The 18,800-nt window shown below is 44.1% G+C and overlaps 19 non-coding genes and 3 pseudogenes across 19 annotated transcripts; all 22 read left to right on the plus strand.

Moving 5' to 3' along the window:
- The first annotated feature begins 558 nt into the window (after window positions 1–558).
- Window positions 559–677, plus strand: LOC142510390 (5S ribosomal RNA). Its single transcript, XR_012808505.1, has one exon. It is a non-coding gene; the product is annotated as a 5S ribosomal RNA (ribosomal RNA).
- A 684-nt stretch (window positions 678–1,361) lies between these two features.
- LOC142517421 (5S ribosomal RNA) lies at window positions 1,362–1,480 on the plus strand. Its single transcript, XR_012813168.1, has one exon. It is a non-coding gene; the product is annotated as a 5S ribosomal RNA (ribosomal RNA).
- A 683-nt stretch (window positions 1,481–2,163) lies between these two features.
- LOC142508104 (5S ribosomal RNA) lies at window positions 2,164–2,284 on the plus strand. Its single transcript, XR_012806334.1, has one exon. It is a non-coding gene; the product is annotated as a 5S ribosomal RNA (ribosomal RNA).
- Window positions 2,285–2,967: 683 nt separating this feature from the next.
- LOC142517499 (5S ribosomal RNA) lies at window positions 2,968–3,090 on the plus strand. The gene has a single exon (XR_012813243.1). It is a non-coding gene; the product is annotated as a 5S ribosomal RNA (ribosomal RNA).
- A 1,082-nt stretch (window positions 3,091–4,172) lies between these two features.
- On the plus strand, window positions 4,173–4,296 carry LOC142511899 (5S ribosomal RNA; annotated as a pseudogene).
- Window positions 4,297–5,379: 1,083 nt separating this feature from the next.
- On the plus strand, window positions 5,380–5,498 carry LOC142516892 (5S ribosomal RNA). The gene has a single exon (XR_012812662.1). It is a non-coding gene; the product is annotated as a 5S ribosomal RNA (ribosomal RNA).
- Window positions 5,499–6,180: 682 nt separating this feature from the next.
- LOC142514652 (5S ribosomal RNA) lies at window positions 6,181–6,301 on the plus strand. Its single transcript, XR_012810537.1, has one exon. It is a non-coding gene; the product is annotated as a 5S ribosomal RNA (ribosomal RNA).
- A 683-nt stretch (window positions 6,302–6,984) lies between these two features.
- Window positions 6,985–7,103, plus strand: LOC142515697 (5S ribosomal RNA). The gene has a single exon (XR_012811528.1). It is a non-coding gene; the product is annotated as a 5S ribosomal RNA (ribosomal RNA).
- A 687-nt stretch (window positions 7,104–7,790) lies between these two features.
- Window positions 7,791–7,911, plus strand: LOC142510832 (5S ribosomal RNA; annotated as a pseudogene).
- A 590-nt stretch (window positions 7,912–8,501) lies between these two features.
- LOC142509270 (5S ribosomal RNA) lies at window positions 8,502–8,620 on the plus strand. Its single transcript, XR_012807453.1, has one exon. It is a non-coding gene; the product is annotated as a 5S ribosomal RNA (ribosomal RNA).
- A 679-nt stretch (window positions 8,621–9,299) lies between these two features.
- LOC142509859 (5S ribosomal RNA) lies at window positions 9,300–9,418 on the plus strand. Its single transcript, XR_012808007.1, has one exon. It is a non-coding gene; the product is annotated as a 5S ribosomal RNA (ribosomal RNA).
- Window positions 9,419–10,102: 684 nt separating this feature from the next.
- On the plus strand, window positions 10,103–10,221 carry LOC142506917 (5S ribosomal RNA). Its single transcript, XR_012805189.1, has one exon. It is a non-coding gene; the product is annotated as a 5S ribosomal RNA (ribosomal RNA).
- A 597-nt stretch (window positions 10,222–10,818) lies between these two features.
- Window positions 10,819–10,935, plus strand: LOC142507507 (5S ribosomal RNA). The gene has a single exon (XR_012805763.1). It is a non-coding gene; the product is annotated as a 5S ribosomal RNA (ribosomal RNA).
- Window positions 10,936–11,618: 683 nt separating this feature from the next.
- Window positions 11,619–11,737, plus strand: LOC142506438 (5S ribosomal RNA). Its single transcript, XR_012804732.1, has one exon. It is a non-coding gene; the product is annotated as a 5S ribosomal RNA (ribosomal RNA).
- A 685-nt stretch (window positions 11,738–12,422) lies between these two features.
- On the plus strand, window positions 12,423–12,545 carry LOC142517501 (5S ribosomal RNA). The gene has a single exon (XR_012813244.1). It is a non-coding gene; the product is annotated as a 5S ribosomal RNA (ribosomal RNA).
- A 682-nt stretch (window positions 12,546–13,227) lies between these two features.
- Window positions 13,228–13,350, plus strand: LOC142510945 (5S ribosomal RNA; annotated as a pseudogene).
- Window positions 13,351–14,032: 682 nt separating this feature from the next.
- LOC142507993 (5S ribosomal RNA) lies at window positions 14,033–14,155 on the plus strand. The gene has a single exon (XR_012806227.1). It is a non-coding gene; the product is annotated as a 5S ribosomal RNA (ribosomal RNA).
- Window positions 14,156–14,838: 683 nt separating this feature from the next.
- Window positions 14,839–14,957, plus strand: LOC142514215 (5S ribosomal RNA). Its single transcript, XR_012810120.1, has one exon. It is a non-coding gene; the product is annotated as a 5S ribosomal RNA (ribosomal RNA).
- A 685-nt stretch (window positions 14,958–15,642) lies between these two features.
- On the plus strand, window positions 15,643–15,761 carry LOC142512929 (5S ribosomal RNA). Its single transcript, XR_012808903.1, has one exon. It is a non-coding gene; the product is annotated as a 5S ribosomal RNA (ribosomal RNA).
- A 679-nt stretch (window positions 15,762–16,440) lies between these two features.
- Window positions 16,441–16,559, plus strand: LOC142517541 (5S ribosomal RNA). Its single transcript, XR_012813282.1, has one exon. It is a non-coding gene; the product is annotated as a 5S ribosomal RNA (ribosomal RNA).
- A 684-nt stretch (window positions 16,560–17,243) lies between these two features.
- Window positions 17,244–17,362, plus strand: LOC142506319 (5S ribosomal RNA). Its single transcript, XR_012804614.1, has one exon. It is a non-coding gene; the product is annotated as a 5S ribosomal RNA (ribosomal RNA).
- A 684-nt stretch (window positions 17,363–18,046) lies between these two features.
- On the plus strand, window positions 18,047–18,165 carry LOC142509420 (5S ribosomal RNA). Its single transcript, XR_012807594.1, has one exon. It is a non-coding gene; the product is annotated as a 5S ribosomal RNA (ribosomal RNA).
- The last annotated feature ends 635 nt before the right edge of the window (window positions 18,166–18,800 follow it).

Consider the following 18,800-nt stretch of genomic DNA (forward strand, 5'->3'; position numbering starts at 1 on the left):
CAAAATTGTAGCCTAATTTGATTGTACACAGGCAAACGAACGAGACTCATTATCCGCGAGGAGCTGACGAGATTTTAGCCGAATTCCTTCTCTAAGACCCTTTAATTTGCGATGTACCGCTTCTCTTAAGCTTTCGTTTCCTCGAGAAATCTGCTTAGGAAGTTCGAAATTCGATTTCGGTTCCATTTTATCGTATCTCAGGCATAATAATAGCTTTACATTCGTTATTTCCTTCTTCTTATTTTTTTTTCTATTTTCTGGGAACATTTATCGATTTTTGTTGTCCTGAGCCGGTTCTGTGCAGAAGGGTATGACGCAGATAACTCCGAAGACGGTTAACTAATTAAAAACAATTATTTCGACTGTTTTATCCATAATTTACGTAAACGGTCGCGATACGAGGTCTTCACAGGGAGGTCACCCATCCTAGCTCTGCCATCGCGCCAAAACGCATAACTTCATGGTTATGATTGGGCGAGAGCAGTGCCGCGTGTTGTCCATCGCCGCCCGCTCCACACGTACTCGAGGGATATAAGAATAAACATCCCACTCAATGTCGGGTGCGATCATACCAGCACTAATGCACCGGATCCCATCAGAACTCCGAAGTTAAGCGTGCTCGGGCGAGAGCAGTACTAGGATAGGTGACCTCCTGGGAAATCCTCGTGTTGCACCCCTTTTCGTGTTTTTCTATTTTTGATTACTTGTTGACAGACGGTTTTCGGCTCAAATCATCTGAATCTCGATCGGGACCAGATAAGACATGTGAAATGAAAGTAGCTCGGGCACTGCCGGATTTGGACAAAATTGTAGGCTAATTTGATTGTAAACGGGCAAACGGACGAGACTCATTACTACGCAATGAGCTGACGAGATTTTAGCCGAATTCCTTCTCTAAGACCCTCTAATTTGCGATTTACCGCTTCTGTTAAGCTTTCGTTTCCTCGAGAAATCCGCTTAGGAAGTTCGAAATTCGATTCCGGTTCCATTTTATCGTATCCCAGGCATAATAATAGCTTTACATTCGTTATTTCCTTCTTCTTATTTTTTTTCTATTTTCTGGGAACATTTATCGATTTTTGTTGTCGTGAGCCGGTTCTGTGCGGAAGGGTATGACGCAGATTACTTCCGGAGACGGTTAACTCATTAAAAACAATTATTTCGACTGTTTTATCCATAATTTACGTAAACGGTCGCGACACGAGGTCTTCCCAGGGAGGTCACCCATCCTAGCTCTGCCATCGCGCCAGAACGCTTAACTTCATGGTTATGATTGGGCGAGAGCAGTGCCGCGTGTTGTCCATCGCCGCCCGCTCCACACGTACTCGAGGGATATAAGAATAAACATCCCACTCAATGTCGGGTGCGATCATACCAGCACTAATGCACCGGATCCCATCAGAACTCCGAAGTTAAGCGTGCTTGGGCGAGAGCAGTACTAGGATGGGTGACCCCCTGGGAAGTCCTCGTGTTGCACCCCTTTTCGTGTTTTTCTATTTTTGATTACTTGTTGACAGACGATTTTCGGCTCAAATCATCTGAATCTCGATCGGGACCAGATAACACATGTGAAATGAAAGTAGCTCGGGCACTGCCGGATTTGGACAAAATTGTAGGCTAATTTGATTGTAAACGGGCAAACGGACGAGACTCATTACTACGCAATGAGATGATGAGAATTTTAGCCGAATTTCTTCTCTAAGACCCTCTAATTTGCGATTTACCGCTTTTGTTAAGCTTTCGTTTTCTCGAGAAATCCGCTTAGGAAGTCTAAATTCGATTCCGGTTCCATTTTATCGTATCCAGACATAATAATAGCTTTACATTCGTTATTTCCTTCTTCTTATTTTTTTTTCTATTTTCTGGGAACATTTATCGATTTTTGTTGTCGTTAGCCAGTTCTGTGCGGAAGGGTATGACGCAGATTACTCCGGAGACGGTTAACTCATTAAAAACAATTATTTCGACTGTTTTGTCCATAATTTACGTAAACGGTCGCGACACGAGGTCTTCCCAGGGAGGTCACCCATCCTACCTCTGCCATCGCGCCAGAACGCTTAACTTCATGGTTATGATTGGGCGAGAGCAGTGCCGCGTGTTGTCCATCGCCGCCCGCTTCACACGTACTCGAGGGATATAAGAATAAACATCCCACTCAATGTCGGGTGCGATCATAACAGCACTAATGCACCGGATCCCATCAGAACTCCGAAGTTAAGCGTGCTTGGGCGAAAGCGCAGTACTAGGATGAGTGACCCCCTGGGAAGTCCTCGTGTTGCACCCCTTTTCGTGTTTTTCTATTTTTGATTACTTGTTGACAGACGATTTTCGGCTCAAATCATCTGAATCTCGATCGGGACCAGATAAGACATGTGAAATGAAAGTAGCTCGGGCACTGCCGGATTTGGACAAAATTGTAGGCTAATTTGATTGTAAACGGGCAAGCGGACGAGACTCATTACTACGCAATGAGCTGACGAGATTTTAGCCGAATTCCTTCTCTAAGACCCTCTAATTTGCGATTTAACGCTTCTGTTAAGCTTTCGTTTCGTCATGAAACCCGCTTAGGAAGTTTGAAATTCGATTTCGGTTCCATTTTATCGTATCCCAGGCATAATAATAGCTTTACATTCGTTATTTCCTTCTTCTTATTTTTTTTCTATTTTCTGGGAATATTTATCGATTTTTGTTGTCGTTAGCCGGTTCTGTGCAGAAGGGTATGACACAGATTACTCCAGAGACGGTTAACACATTAAAAACAATTATTTCGACTGTTTTATCCATAATTTACGTAACCGGTCGCGACACGAGGTCTTTCAAGGGAGGTCACCCATCCTAGCTCTGCCATCGCGCTAGAACGCTTAACTTCATGGTTATGATTGGGCGAGAGCAGTGCCGCGTGTTGTCCATCGCCGCCCGCTCCACACGTACTCGAGGGATATAAGAATAAACATCCCACTCAATGTCGGGTGCGATCATACCAGCACTAATGCACCGGATCCCATCAGAACTCCGAAGTTAAGCGTGCTTGGGCGAGAGCAGTACTAGGATGTGTGACCGACCCCCTGGGAAGTCCTCGTGTTGCACCTCTTTTCGTGTTTTTCTATTTTTGATTACTTGTTGACAGACGATTTTCGGCTCAAATCATCTGAATCTCGATCGGGACCAGATAAGACATGTGAAATTAAAGTAGCTCGGGCACTGCCGGATTAGGACAAAATTGTAGGCTAATTTGATTGTAAACGGGGAAACAGACGAGATTCATTACTACGCAATGAGCTGACGAGATTTTAGCCGAATTCCTTCTCTAAGACCCTCGAATTTGCGATTTACCGCTTCTGTTAAGCTTTCGTTTCCTCGAGAAATCCGCTTAGGAAGCTCGAAATTCGATTCCGGTTCCATTTTATCGTATCCCAGGCATAATAATAGCTTTACATCCGTTATTTTCTTCTTCTTATTTTTTTCTATTTTCTGGGAACCATTATCGATTTTTGTTGTCGTGAGCCGGTTCTGTGCGAAAGGGTATGACGCAGATTACCCCGGAGACGGTTAACTCATTAAAAACAATTATTTCGACTGAAATCAACATAGCTCGGGCACTGCCGGATTTGGACAAAATTGTAGGCTAATTTGATTGTAAACGGGCAAAAAAACGAGACTCGTTACTCCGCAATGAGCTGGTGAGATTTTAGCCGAATTCCTTCTCTAAGACCCTCTAATTTTCGATTTTCCGCTTCTGTTAAGCTTTCGTTTCCTCGAGAAATCCATTTAGGAAGTTTGAAATTCGATTCCTATTCCATTTTATCGTATCCCAGACATAATAATTGCTTTACATTCGCTATTCCCTTCTTCTTATTTTTTTTTCTATTTTCTGGGTATATTTATCGATTTTTGTTGTCGTGAGCCGGTTCTGTGCGGAAGTGTATGACGCAGATTACTCCAGAGACGGATAACTCATTAAAAACAATTATTTCGACTGTTTTATCCATAATTTACGTAAACAGTCGCACCACGAGGTCTTCCCAGGGTGGTCACCCATCCTTGCTCTGCCATCGCGCCAGAACGCTTAACTTCATGGTTATGATTGGGCGAGAGCAGTGCCGCGTGTTGTCCATCGCCGCCCGCTCCACACGTAATCGAGGGATATAAGAATAAACATCCCACTCAATGTCGGGTGCGATCATACCAGCACTAATGCACCGCATCCCATCAAAACTCCGAAGTTAAGCTTGCTTGTGCGAGAGCAGTACTAGGATGGGTGACCCCCTGGGATTCCCAGTCCTCGTGTTGCACCCCTTTTCGTGTTTTTCTATTTTTGATTACTTGTTGACAGACGATTTTCGACTCAAATCATCTGAATCTCGATCGGGACCAAATAAGACATGTGAAATGAAAGTAGCTAAGGCACTGCCGGATTTGGACAAAATTGTAGGCTAATTTGATTGTAAACGGGCAAACGGACGAGATTCATTACTACGCAATGAGCTGACGAGATTTTAGCCGAATTCCTTCTCTAAGACCCTCGAATTTGCGATTTACCGCTTCTGTTAAACTTTCGTTTCCTCGAGAAATCCGCTTAGGAAGCTCGAAATTCGATTCCGGTTCCATTTTATCGTATCCCAGGCATAATAATAGCTTTACATTCGTTATTTTCTTCTTCTTATTTTTTTTCTATTTTCTGGGAACCATTATCGATTTTTGTTGTCGTGAGCCGGTTCTGTGCGAAAGGGTATGACGCAGATTATCCCGGAGACGGTTAACTTATTAAAAACAATTATTTCGACTGAAATCAAAATAGCTCGGGCACTGCCGGATTTGGACAAAATTGTAGGCTAATTTGATTGTAAACGGGCAAAAAAACGAGACTCGTTACTCCGCAATGAGCTGGTGAGATTTTAGCCGAATTCCTTCTCTAAGACCCTCTAATTTTCGATTTTCCGCTTCTGTTAAGCTTTCGTTTCCTCGAGAAATCCATTTAGGAAGTTCGAAATTCGATTCCCATTACATTTTATCGTATCCCAGACATAATAATTGCTTTACATTCGCTATTCCCTTCTTCTTATTTTTTTTTCTATTTTCTGGGTATATTTATCGATTTTTGTTGTCGTGAGCCGGTTCTGTGCGGAAGTGTATGACGCAGATTACTCCAGAGACGGATAACTCATTAAAAACAATTATTTCGACTGTTTTATCCATAATTTACGTAAACAGTCGCACCACGAGGTCTTCCCAGAGAGGTCACCTATCCTAGCTCTGCCATCGCGCCAGAACGCTTAACTTCATGGTTATGATTGGGCGAGAGCAGTGCCGCGTGTTGTCCATCGCCGCTCGCTCCACACGTACTCGAGGGATATAAGAAGAAACATCCCACTCAATGTCGGGTGCGATCATGCCAGCACTAATGCACCGGATCCCATCAGAACTCCGAAGTTAAGCGTGCTTGCGCGAGAGCAGTAGTAGGGAGGGTGACCCCCTGGGAAGTCCTCGTGTTGCACCCTTTTTCGTGTTTTTCTATTTTTCATTACTTGTTGACAGACGATTTTCGGCTCAAATCATCATAATCTCGATCGGGACCGGATAAGACATGTGAAATGAAAGTAGCTCGGGCACTGCCGGATTTGGACAAAATTGTAGGCTAATTTGTTTGTAAACGGGCAAACGGACGAGACTCATTACTATGCAATGAGCTGACGAGATTTAGCCGAATTCCTTTTCTAAGACCCTCTAATTTGCGATTTACCGCTTCTGTTAAGCTTCCGTTTCCTCGAGAAATCCGCTTAGGAAGTTCGAAATTCGATTCCGGTTTCATTTTATCATATCCCAGGCATAATAATAGCTTTACATTCGCTACTTCCTTCTTTTTATTTTTTTCTTATTTTCTGGGAACATTTAGCGATTTTTGTTGTCGTGAGCCGGTTCTGTGCGGAAGGGTATGACGCAGATTACTCCGGAGACGGTTAACTCAATTAAAACAATTATTTCGACTGTTTTTGCCATAATTTACGTAAACGGTCGCGACACGAGGACTTCCCAGGGAGGTCACCCATCCTAGCTCTGCCATCGCGCCAGAACGCTTAACTTCATGGTTATGATTGGGCGAGAGCAGTGCCGCGTGTTGTCCATCGCCGCCCGCTCCACACGTACTCGAGGGATATAAGAATAAACATCCACTCAATGTCTGGGTGCGATCATACCAGCACTAATGCACCGGATCCCATCAGAACTCCGAAGTTAAGCGTGCTTGGGCGAAGAGCAAGTACTAGGATGGGTGACCCCTTGGGAAGTCCTCGTGTTGCACCCCTTTTCATGTTTTTCTATTTTTGATTACTTGTTGACAGACGATTTTCGGCTCAAATCATCTGAATCTCGATCGGGACCAGATAAGACATGTGAAATCAACGTAGCTCGGGCACTGCCGGATTTGGACAAAATTGTAGGCTAATTTGAGTGTAAACGGGCAAACGGACGAGAATTATTACTCCGCAAAGAGCTGGCGATATTTTAGCTAAATTCCTTCTCTAAGACCCTCTAATTTACGATTTACCGCTTCTGTTAAGCTTCCATTTCCTCGAGAAATCGGCTTTGGAAGTTAGAAATTCGATTCCGGTTCCATTTTATCGTATCTCAGGCATAATAATAGCTTTACATTCGCTATTACCTTCTTCTTATTTTTTTTTCTATTTTCTGGGAATATTTTGCGATTTTTGTTGTCGTGAGGCGGTTTTGTACGAAAGGGTATGACGCAGATTACTCCGGAGAAGGTTAACTCATTAAAAAAAATTATTTCAACTGGTTTATCCATAATTTACGTAAACGATCGCGACACGAAGTCTTCCCAGGGAGGTCGCCCATCCTAGCTCTACCATCGCGCTAGAACGCTTAACTTCATGGTTATGATTGGGCGAGAGCAGTGCCGCGTGTTGTCCATCGTCGCCCGCTCCACACGTACTCGAGGATATAAGAATAAATATCCCACTCAATGTCGGGTGCGATAATACCAGCACTAATGCACCGGATCCCATCAGAACTCCGAAGTTAAGCGTGCTTGGGCGAGAGAAGTACTAGGATGGATGACCCCCTGGAAAGTCCTCGTGATGCACCCATTTTTGTGTTTTTCTATTTTTGATTGATTACTTGTTGACAGACGATTTTCGGCTCAAATATTCTGAATCTCGATCGAGAACAAATAAGACATGTGAAATCAACGTAGCTCGGGCACTGCCGGATTTGGACAAAATTGTAGGTTAATTTTATTTTAACAGGGCAAACGAACGAGACTCATTACTCCGCAATGAGCTGACGAGATTTTAGCCGAATTCCTTCTCTAAGACCCTCTAATTTGCGATTTTCCGTTTCTGTTAAGCTTCCATTTTCTCGAGAAATCCGCTTAGCAAGTTTGAAATTCGATTCCGGTTCCATTTTATCGTATCCCAGACATAATAATAGCTTTACATTCGCTATTTTCTTCTTCTTATTTTTTTTCTATGTTCTTGGAACATTTTGCGATTTTTGATGTCGTGAGCCGGTTCTGTGCGGAAGGGTATGACGCATATTACTCCGGAGACGGTTAACTCATTAAAAACAATTATTTCGACTGTTTTTGCCATAATTTAAGCAAATAGTCGCGACACGAGGACTTCCCAGGGAGGTCACCCATCCTTGCTCTGCCATCGCGCCAGAACGCTTAACGTCATGGTTATGATTGGGCGAGAGCAGTGCCGCGTGTTGTCCATCGCCGCCCGCTCCACACGTACACAAGGGATATTAAAATATACATCCAACTCAAGGTCGGGTGCGATCATACCAGCACCAATGCAGCGGATCCCATCAGAACTCCGAAGTTAAGCGTGCTTGGGCGAAAGCGCAGTACTAGGATGGGTGACCCCCTGGGATGTCCTCGTGTTGTACACCTTTTCGTGTTTTTCTATTTTTGATTACTTGTTGACAGACGAATTTCGGCTCCAATCATCTGAATCTCTATCGGGACCAGATAAACATTTGAAATCAACGTAGCTCGGGCACTGCCGGATTTGGACAAAATTGTAGGCTAATTTGATTGTAAACGGGCAAACGAACGAGACTCGTTACTTCTCAATGATCTGGTGAGATTTTAGCCGAATTCCTTATCTAAGACCCTCTAATTTGCGATTTTTCGCTTCTGTTAAGCTTCCGTTTCCTCGAGAAAAAATGTTTAGGAAGTTCGAAATTCGATTCAAGTTCCATTTTATCGTATCCCAGGCATAATAATAGCTTTACATTCGCTATTTTCTTCTTCTTATTTTTTTTTCTATTTTCTGGGAACATTTAGTGATTTTTGTTGTCGTGAGCCGGTTCTGTGCGGAAGGGTATGACGCAGATTACTCCCGAGACGGATAACTAATTAAAAACAAAACGCTTAACTTCATGGTTCTGATTGGGCGAGAGCAGTGCCGCGTGTTGTCTATCGCCGCCCGCTACACACGTACTCGAGGGATATAAGAATAAACATCCCACACAATGTCGGGTGCAATCATAACAGCACTAATGCACCGGATCCCATCAGAACTCCGAAGTTAAGCATGCTTGGGAGAGAGGAGAACTAGGATGGGTGACCCCCTGGGAAGTTCTCGTGTTGCACCCATTTTCGTGTTTTCTACTTTTGATTACTTGTTGACAGACGATTTTCGGCTCAAATCATCTGAATCTGGATCGTGACCTGATAAGACATGAGAAATCAACGTAGCTCGGGCACTGCCGGATTTGGACAAAATTGTAGGCTAATTTGATAGTAAACGGGCAAACGACCGAGACACTTTACTACGCAATGAGCTGACGAGATTTTAGCCGAATTCCTTCTCTAAGACCCTCTAATTTGCGATTTACCGCTTCTTTTAAGCTTCCGTTTCCTTGGAAATCCGCTTAGTAAGTTCTAAATTCGATTCCAGTTCCATTTTATCGTATCCCAAGCATAATAATAGCTTTACATTCGCTATTTCTTCTTCTAATTTTTTTCTATTTTGTGGGAACATTTATCGATTTTTGTTGTCGTTAGCCGGTTCTGTGTGGAAGGGTATGACGCAGATTACTCCGGAGACTGTTAACTCATTAAAAACAATTATTTCGACTGTTTTATCCATAATTTACGTAAACGGTCGCGAAACGAGGTCTTCCCAGGGAGGTCACCCATCCTACCTCTGCCATCGCGCCAGAACGCTTAACTTCATGGTTATGATTGGGCGAGAGCAGTGCCGCGTGTTGTCCATCGCCGCCTGCTCCACACGTACTCGAGGGATATAAGAATAAACATCCCACTCAATGTCGGGTGCTATCATACCAGCACTATTGCACTGGATCCCATCATAACTCCGAAGTTAAGCGTGCTTGGGAGAGAGCAGTACTAGGATGGGTGACCACCTAGGAAGTCCTCGTGTTGTACCCCATTTCGTGTTTTTTTATTTTTGATTACTTGTTGACGGACGATATTCTGCTCAAATCATCTGAATATCGATCGGGACCAAATAAGACATGTGAAATCAGCGTAGCTCGGGTAGTGCCTGATTTGGACAAAATTGTAGGCTAATTTTATTGTAAACGGGCAAACGGACGAGACTCATTACTTCGCAAAGTGCTCGCGAGATTTTAGCTAAATTTCTTCTCAAAGACCCTCTAATTTGCGATTTACCGCTTCTGTTAATGTTCCGTTTCCTCGAGAAATCCATTTAGGAAGTTCGAAATTCGATTCCGGATCCATTTTATCGTATCCCATGCATAATAATAGCTTTACATTCGTTATTTCCTTCTTCTTATTTTTTTTTCTATTTTCTAGGAACATTTATCGATTTTTGTTGTCCTGAGCCGGTTCTGTGCAGAAGGGTATGACGCAGATTACTCCGGAGACGGTTAACTAATTAAAAACAATTATTTCCACTGTTTTATCCATAATTTACGTAAACGGTCGCGACACGAGGTCTTCCCAGGGAGGTCACCCATCCTACCTCTGCCATCGCGCCAGAACGCTTAACTTCATGGTTATGATTGGGCGAGAGCATTGCCGCGTGTTGTCCATCGCCGCCCGCTCCACACGTACTCGAGGGATATAAGAATAAACATCCCACTCAATGTCGGGTGCGATAATACCAGCACTAATGCACCGGATCCCATCAGAACTCCGAAGTTATTTGTGCTTGGGCGAGAGCAGTACTAGGATGAGTGACCCCCTGGGAAGTCCTTGTGTTGCACCCCTTTTCGTGTTTTTCTATTTTTGATTATTGGTTGACAGACGATTTTCGGCTCAAATCATCTGAATCTCGATCGGGACCAGATAAGACATGTGAAATCAACCTAGCTCGGGCACTGCCGGATTTGGACAAAATTGTAGCCTAATTTGATTGTACACAGGCAAACGAACGAGACTCATTATCCTGGAGAAATCTGCTTAGGAAGTTCGAAATTCGATTTGGGTTCCATTTTATCGTATCTCAGACATAATAATAGCTGTACATTCGTTATTTCCTTCTTCTTATTTTTTTTTCTATTTTCTGGGAACATTTATCGATTTTTGTTGTCCTGAGCCGGTTCTGTGCAGAAGGGTATGACGCAGATAACTCCGAAGACGGTTAACTAATTAAAAACAATTATTTCGACTGTTTTATCCATAATTTACGTAAACGGTCGCGACACGAGGTCTTCACAGGGAGGTCACCCATCCTAGCTCTGCCATCGCGCCAGAACGCATAACTTCATGGTTATGATTGGGCGAGAGCAGTGCCGCGTGTTGTCCATCGGCGCCCGCTCCACACGTACTCGAGGGATATAAGAAAAAACATCCCACTCAATGTTGGGTGCGATCATACCAGCACTAGCACCGGATCCAATCTGAACTCCGAAGTCAAGCATGCTTGGGCGAGAGCAGTACTAGGATGGGTGACCCCCTGGGAACTCCTCGTGTTGCACCCCTTTTCGTGTTTTTCTATTTTTATTACTTGTAGACAGACGATTTTCGGCTAAAATCATCTCAATCTCGATCGGGACCAGATAACACATGTGAAATGAAAGTAGCTCGGGCACTGCCGGATTTGGACAAAATTGTAGGCTAATTTGATTGTAAACGGGCAAACGGACGAGACTCATTACTACGCAATGAGATGACGAGAATTTTAGCCGAATTTCTTCTCTAAGACCCTCTAATTTGCGATTTACCGCTTCTGTTAAGCTTTCGTTTTCTCGAGAAATCCGCTTAGGAAGTCTAAATTCGATTCCGGTTCCATTTTATCGTATCCCAGACATAATAATAGCTTTACATTCGTTATTTCTTTCTTCTTATTTTTTTTTCTATTTTCTGGGAACATTTATCGATTTTTGTTGTCGTTAGCCAGTTCTGTGCGGAGGGGTATGACGCAGATTACTCCGGAGACGGTTAACTCATTAAAAACAATTATTTCGACTGTTTTGTCCATAATTTACGTAAACGGTCGCGACACGAGGTCTTCCCAGGGAGGTCACCCATCCTACCTCTGCCATCGCGCCAGAACGCTTAACTTCATGGTTATGATTGGGCGAGAGCAGTGCCGCGTGTTGTCCATCGCCGCCCGCTCCACACGTACTCGAGGGATATAAGAAAAAACATCCCACTCAATGTCGGGTGCGATCATACAGGCACTAATGCACCGGATCCCATCAGAACTCCGAAGTTAAGCGTGCTTGGGCGAGAACAGTACTAGGATGGGTGACCCCATGGAAAGTCTTCGTGTTGCAACCCTTTTCGTGTTTTTCTATTTTTGATTACTTGTTGACAGACGATTTTCGGCTCAAATCATCAGAATCTCGATCGGGACCAGATAAGACATGTGAAATGAAAGTAGCTCGGGCACTGCCGGATTTGGACAAAATTGTAGGCTAATTTGATTGTAAACGGGCAAGCGGACGAGACTCATTACTACGCAATGAGCTGACGAGATTTTAGCCGAATTCCTTCTCTAAGACCCTCTAATTTGCGATTTAACGCTTCTGTTAAGCTTTCGTTTCGTCATGAAATCCGCTTAGGAAGTTCGAAATTCGATTTCCGGTTCCATTTTATCGTATCCCAGGCATAATAATAGCTTTACATTCGTTATTTCCTTCTTCTTATTTTTTTTTCTATTTTCTGGGAATATTTATCGATTTTTGTTGTCGTTAGCCGGTTCTGTGCAGAAGGGTATGACACAGATTACTCCAGAGACGGTTAACACATTAAAAACAATTATTTCGACTGTTTTATCCATAATTTACGTAACCGGTCGCGACACGAGGTCTTCCAAGGGAGGTCACCCATCCTAGCTCTGCCATCGCGCTAGAACGCTTAACTTCATGGTTATGATTGGGCGAGAGCAGTGCCGCGTGTTGTCCATCGCCGCCCGCTCCACACGTACTCGAGGGATATAAGAATAAACATCCCACTCAATGTCGGGTGCGATCATACCAGCACTAATGCACCGGATCCCATCAGAACTCCGAAGTTAAGCGTGCTTGGGCGAGAGCAGTACTAGGATGTGTGACCGACCCCCTGGGAAGTCCTCGTGTTGCACCTCTTTTCGTGTTTTTCTATTTTTGATTACTTGTTGACAGACGATTTTCGGCTCAAATCATCTGAATCTCGATCGGGACCAGATAAGACATGTGAAATGAAAGTAGCTCGGGCACTGCCGGATTTGGACAAAATTGTAGGCTAATTTGATTGTATACGGGCAAACGGACGAGACTTATTACTACGCAATGAGCTGACGAGATTTTAGCCGAATTCCTTCTCTAAGACCCTTTAATTTGCGATTTACAGCTTCTGTTAAGCTTTCGTTTCCTCGAGAAATCCGCTTAGGAAGTTCGAAATTCGATTCCTGTTCCATTTTATCGTATCCCAGGCATAATAATAGCTTTACATTCGTTATTTCCTTCTTCTTATTTTTTTTTGTTTTCTGGGAACATTTATCGATTTTTGTTGTCCTGAGCCGGTTCTGTGCGGAAGGGTATGACGCAGATTACTCCGGAGACGGTTAACTCATTAAAAACAATTATTTCGACTGTTTTATCCATAATTTCCGTAAACGGTCGCGACACGAGGTCTTCCCAGGGAGATCACTCATCCTAGCTCCGCCATCGCGCCAGAACGCTTAACTTCATGGTTATGATTGGGCGAGAGCAGTGCCACGTGTTGTCCATCGCCGCCCGCCCCACACGTACTCGAGGGATATAAGAATAAACATCCCACTCAATGTCGGGTGCGATCATACCAGCACTAATGCACCGCATCCCATCAGAACTCCGAAGTTAAGCGTGCTTGTGCGAGAGCAGTACTAGGATGGGTGACCCCTGGGATTCCCAGTCCTCGTGTTGCACCCCTTTTCGTGTTTTTCTATTTTTGATTACTTGTTGACAGACGATTTTCGGCTCAAATCATCTGAATCTCGATCGGGACTAGATAAGACGTGTGAAATGAAAGTAGCTCGGGCACTGCCGGATTTGGACAAAATTGTAGGCTAATTTGATTGTAAACGGGCAAACGGACGAGACTCATTACTACGCAATGAGCTGACGAGATTTTAGCCGAATTCCTTCTCTAAGACCCTCTAATTTGCGATTTACCGCTTCTGTTAAGCTTTCGTTTCCTCGAGAAATCCGCTTAGGAAGTTCGAAATTCGATTCCGGTTCCATTTTATCGTATCCCAGGCATAATAATAGCTTCACATTTGTTATTTCCTTCTTCTAATTTTTTTCTATTTTATGGGAACATTAATCGATTTTTGTTGTCGTGAGCCGGTTCTGTGCGGAAGGGTATGACGCAGATTACTCCGGAGATGGTTAACTCATTAAAAACAATTATTTCGACTGTTTTAATCATAATTTACGTAAACGGTCGTGACACGAGGTCTTCCCAGGGAGGTCACCCATCCTAACTCTGCCATCGCGCCAGAACGCTTAACTTCATGGTTATGATTGGGCGAGAGCAGTGCCGCGTGTTGTCCATCGCCGCCCGCTCCACACGTCTTCGAGGGATATAAGAATAAACTTCCCACTCAATGTCGGGTGCGATCATACCAGCACTAATGCACCGGATCCCATCAGAACTCCGAAGTTAAGCATGCTTGGGCGAGAGCAGTACTAGGATGTGTGACTGACCCCCTGGGAAGTCCTCGTGTTGCACCTCTTTTCGTGTTTTTCTATTTTTGATTACTTGTTGACAGACGATTTTCGGCTCAAATCATCTGAATCTCGATCGAGACTAGATAGGACATGTGAAATGAAAGTAGCTCGGGCACTGCCGGATTTGGACAAAATTGTAGGCTAATTTGATTGTAAACGGGCAAACGGACGAGACTCATTACTACGCAATGAGCTGACGAGATTTTAGCCGAATTCCTTCTCTAAGACCCTCTAATTTGCGATTTACCGCTTCTGTTAAGCTTTCGTTTCCTCGAGAAATCCGCTTAGGAAGTTCGAAATTCGATTCCGGTTCCATTTTATCGTATCCCAGGCATAATAATAGCTTTACATTCGTTATTTCCTTCTTCTTATTTTTTTTCTATTTTCTGGGAACATTTATCGATTTTTGTTGTCGTGAGCCGGTTCTGTGCGGAAGGGTATGACGCAGATTACTCCGGAGACGGTTAACTCATTAAAAACAATTATTTCGACTGTTTTATCCATAATTTACGTAAACGGTCGCGACACGAGGTCTTCCCAGGGAGGTCACCCATCCTAGCTCTGCCATCGCGCCAGAACGCTTAACTTCATGGTTATGATTGGGCGAGAGCAGTGCCGCGTGTTGTCCATCGCCGCCCGCTCCACACGTACTCGAGGGATATAAGAATAAACATCCCACTCAATGTCGGGTGCGATCATACCAGCACTAATGCACCGGATCCCATCAGAACTCCGAAGTTAAGCGTGCTTGGGCGAGAGCAGTACTAGGATGGGTGACCCCCTGGGAAGTCCTCGTGTTGCACCCTTTTTCGTGTTTTTCTATTTTTGATTACTTGTTGACAGACGATTTTCGGCTCAAATCATCTGAATCTCGATCGGGACCAGATAAGACATGTGAAATGAAAGTAGCTCGGGCACTGCCGGATTTGGACAAAATTGTAGGCTAATTTGATTGTAAACGGGCAAACGGACGAGACTCATTACTACGCAATGAGCTGACGAGATTTTAGCCGAATTCCTTCTCTAAGACCCTCTAATTTGCGATTTACCGCTTCTGTTAAGCTTTCGTTTCCTCGAGAAATCCGCTTAGGAAGTTCGAAATTCGATTTCGGTTCCATTTTAGTCGTATCTCAGGCATAATAACTAGCTTTGCATTCGTTATTTCCTTCTTCTTATTTTTTTTCTATTTTCTGGGAACATTTATTGAATTTTGTTGTCGTGAGCCGGTTCTGTGCAGAAGGGTATGACGCAGATTACTCCGGAGACAGTTAACTCATTAAAAACAATTATTTCGACTGTTTTATCCATAATTTACGTAAACGGTCGCGACACGAGGTCTTCCCAAGGGGGTCACCCATCCTTGCTCTGCCATCGCGCCAGAACGCTTAACTTCATGGTTATGATTGGGCGAGAGCAGTGCCGCGTGTTGTCCATCGCCTCCCGCTCCACACGTAATCGAGGGATATAAGAATAAACATCCCACTCAATGTCGGGTGCGATCATAACAGCACTAATGCACCGGATCCCATCAGAACTCCGAAGTTAAGCGTGCTTGGGCGAGAGCAGTACTAGGATGGGTGACCCCCTGGGAAGTCCTCGTGTTGCACCCTTTTCGTGTTTTCTATTTTTGATTACTTGTTGACAGACGATTTTCGGCTCAAATCATCTGAATCTCGATCGGGACCAGATAAGACATGTGAAATGAAAGTAGCTCGGGCACTGCCGGATTTGGACAAAATTGTAGGCTAATTTGATTGTAAACGGGCAAACGACGAGACTCATTACTACGCAATGAGCTGACGAGATTTTAGCCGAATTCCTTCTCTAAGACCCTCTAATTTGCGATTTACCGCTTCTGTTAAGCTTTCGTTTCCTCGAGAAATCCGCTTAGGAAGTTCGAAATTCGATTCCGGTTCCATTTTATCGTATCCCAGCATAATAATAGCTTTACATTCGTTATTTCCTTCTTCTTATTTTTTTTCTATTTTCTGGGAACATTTATCGATTTTTGTTGTCGTGAGCCGGTTCTGTGCGGAAGGGTATGACGCAGATTACTCCGGAGACGGTTAACTCATTAAAAACAATTATTTCGACTGTTTTATCCATAATTTACGTAAACGGTCGCGACACGAGGTCTTCCCAGGGAGGTCACCCATCCTAGCTCTGCCATCGCGCCAGAACGCTTAACTTCATGGTTATGATTGGGCGAGAGCAGTGCCGCGTGTTGTCCATCGCCGCCCGCTCCACACGTACTCGAGGGATATAAGAATAAACATCCCACTCAATGTCGGGTGCGATCATACCAGCACTAATGCACCGGATCCCATCAGAACTCCGAAGTTAAGCGTGCTTGGGCGAGAGCAGTACTAGGATGGGTGACCCCCTGGGAAGTCCTCGTGTTGCACCCCTTTTCGTGTTTTTCTATTTTTGATTACTTGTTGACAGACGATTTTCGGCTCAAATCATCTGAATCTCGATCGGGACCAGATAAGACATGTGAAATGAAAGTAGCTCGGGCACTGCCGGATTTGGACAAAATTGTAGGCTAATTTGATTGTAAACGGGCAAACGGACGAGACTCATTACTACGCAATGAGCTGACGAGATTTTAGCCGAATTCCTTCTCTAAGACCCTCTAATTTGCGATTTACCGCTTCTGTTAAGCTTTCGTTTCCTCGAGAAATCCGCTTAGGAAGTTCGAAATTCGATTCCGGTTCCATTTTATCGTATCCCAGGCATAATAATAGCTTTACATTCGTTATTTCCTTCTTCTTATTTTTTTTTCTATTTTCTGGGAACATTTATCGATTTTTGTTGTCGTGAGCCGGTTCTGTGCGGAAGGGTATGACGCAGATTACTCCGGAGACGGTTAACTCATTAAAAACAATTATTTCGACTGTTTTATCCATAATTTACGTAAACGGTCGCGACACGAGGTCTTCCCAGGGAGGTCACCCATCCTACCTCTGCCATCGCGCCAGAACGCTTAACTTCATGGTTATGATTGGGCGAGAGCAGTGCCGCGTGTTGTCCATCGCCGCCCGCTCCACACGTACTCGAGGGATATAAGAATAAACATCCCACTCAATGTCGGGTGCGATCATACCAGCACTAATGCACCGGATCCCATCAGAACTCCGAAGTTAAGCGTGCTTGGGCGAGAGCAGTACTAGGATGGGTGACCCCCTGGGAAGTCCTCGTGTTGCACCCCTTTTCGTGTTTTTCTATTTTTGATTACTTGTTGACAGACGATTTTCGGCTCAAATCATCTGAATCTCGATCGGGACCAGATAAGACATGTGAAATGAAAGTAGCTCGGGCACTGCCGGATTTGGACAAAATTGTAGGCTAATTTGATTGTAAACGGGCAAACGGACGAGACTCATTACTACGCAATGAGCTGACGAGATTTTAGCCGAATTCCTTCTCTAAGACCCTCTAATTTGCGATTTACCGCTTCTGTTAAGCTTTCGTTTCCTCGAGAAATCCGCTTAGGAAGTTCGAAATTCGATTCCGGTTCCATTTTATCGTATCCCAGGCATAATAATAGCTTTACATTCGTTATTTCCTTCTTCTTATTTTTTTTTCTATTTTCTGGGAACATTTATCGATTTTTGTTGTCGTGAGCCGGTTCTGTGCGGAAGGGTATGACGCAGATTACTCCGGAGACGGTTAACTCATTAAAAACAATTATTTCGACTGTTTTATCCATAATTTACGTAAACGGTCGCGACACGAGGTCTTCCCAGGGAGGTCACCCATCCTACCTCTGCCATCGCGCCAGAACGCTTAACTTCATGGTTATGATTGGGCGAGAGCAGTGCCGCGTGTTGTCCATCGCCGCCCGCTCCACACGTACTCGAGGGATATAAGAATAAACATCCCACTCAATGTCGGGTGCGATCATACAGCACTAATGCACCGGATCCCATCAGAACTCCGAAGTTAAGCGTGCTTGGGCGAGAAGCAGTACTAGGATGGGTGACCCCCTGGAAAGTCTTCGTGTTGCAACCCTTTTCGTGTTTTTATATTTTTGATTACTTGTTGACAGACGATTTTCGGCTCAAATCATCAGAATCTCGATCGGGACCAGATAAGACATGTGAAATGAAAGTAGCTCGGGCAATGCCGGATTTGGACAAAATTGTAGGCTAATTTGATTGTAAACGGGCAAAGCGGACGAGACTCATTATTACGCAATGAGCTGACGAGATTTTAGCCGAATTCCTTCTCTAAGACCCTCTAATTTGCGATTTACCGCTTCTGTTAAGCTTTCGTTTCGTCGATGAAATCCGCTTAGGAAGTTCGAAATTCGATTCCGGTTCCATTTTATCGTATCCCAGGCATAATAATAGCTTTAAATTCGTTATTTCCTTCTTCTTATTTTTTTTTCTATTTTCTGGGAACTATTTATCGATTTTTGTTGTCGTTAGCCGGTTCTGTGCAGAAGGGTATGACACAGATTACTCCAGAGACGGTTAACTACATTAAAAACAATTATTTCGACTGTTTTATCCATAATTTACGTAACCGGTCGCGACACGAGGTCTTCCAAGGGAGGTCACCCATCCTAGCTCTGCCATCGCGCCTAGAACGCTTAACTTCATGGTTATGATTGGGCGAGAGCAGTGCCGCGTGTTGTCCATCAG

Source organism: Primulina tabacum, chromosome 10 (genome assembly GCF_025594145.1).
Source record: "Primulina tabacum isolate GXHZ01 chromosome 10, ASM2559414v2, whole genome shotgun sequence".
Lineage (NCBI taxonomy): Eukaryota > Viridiplantae > Streptophyta > Magnoliopsida > Lamiales > Gesneriaceae > Primulina > Primulina tabacum.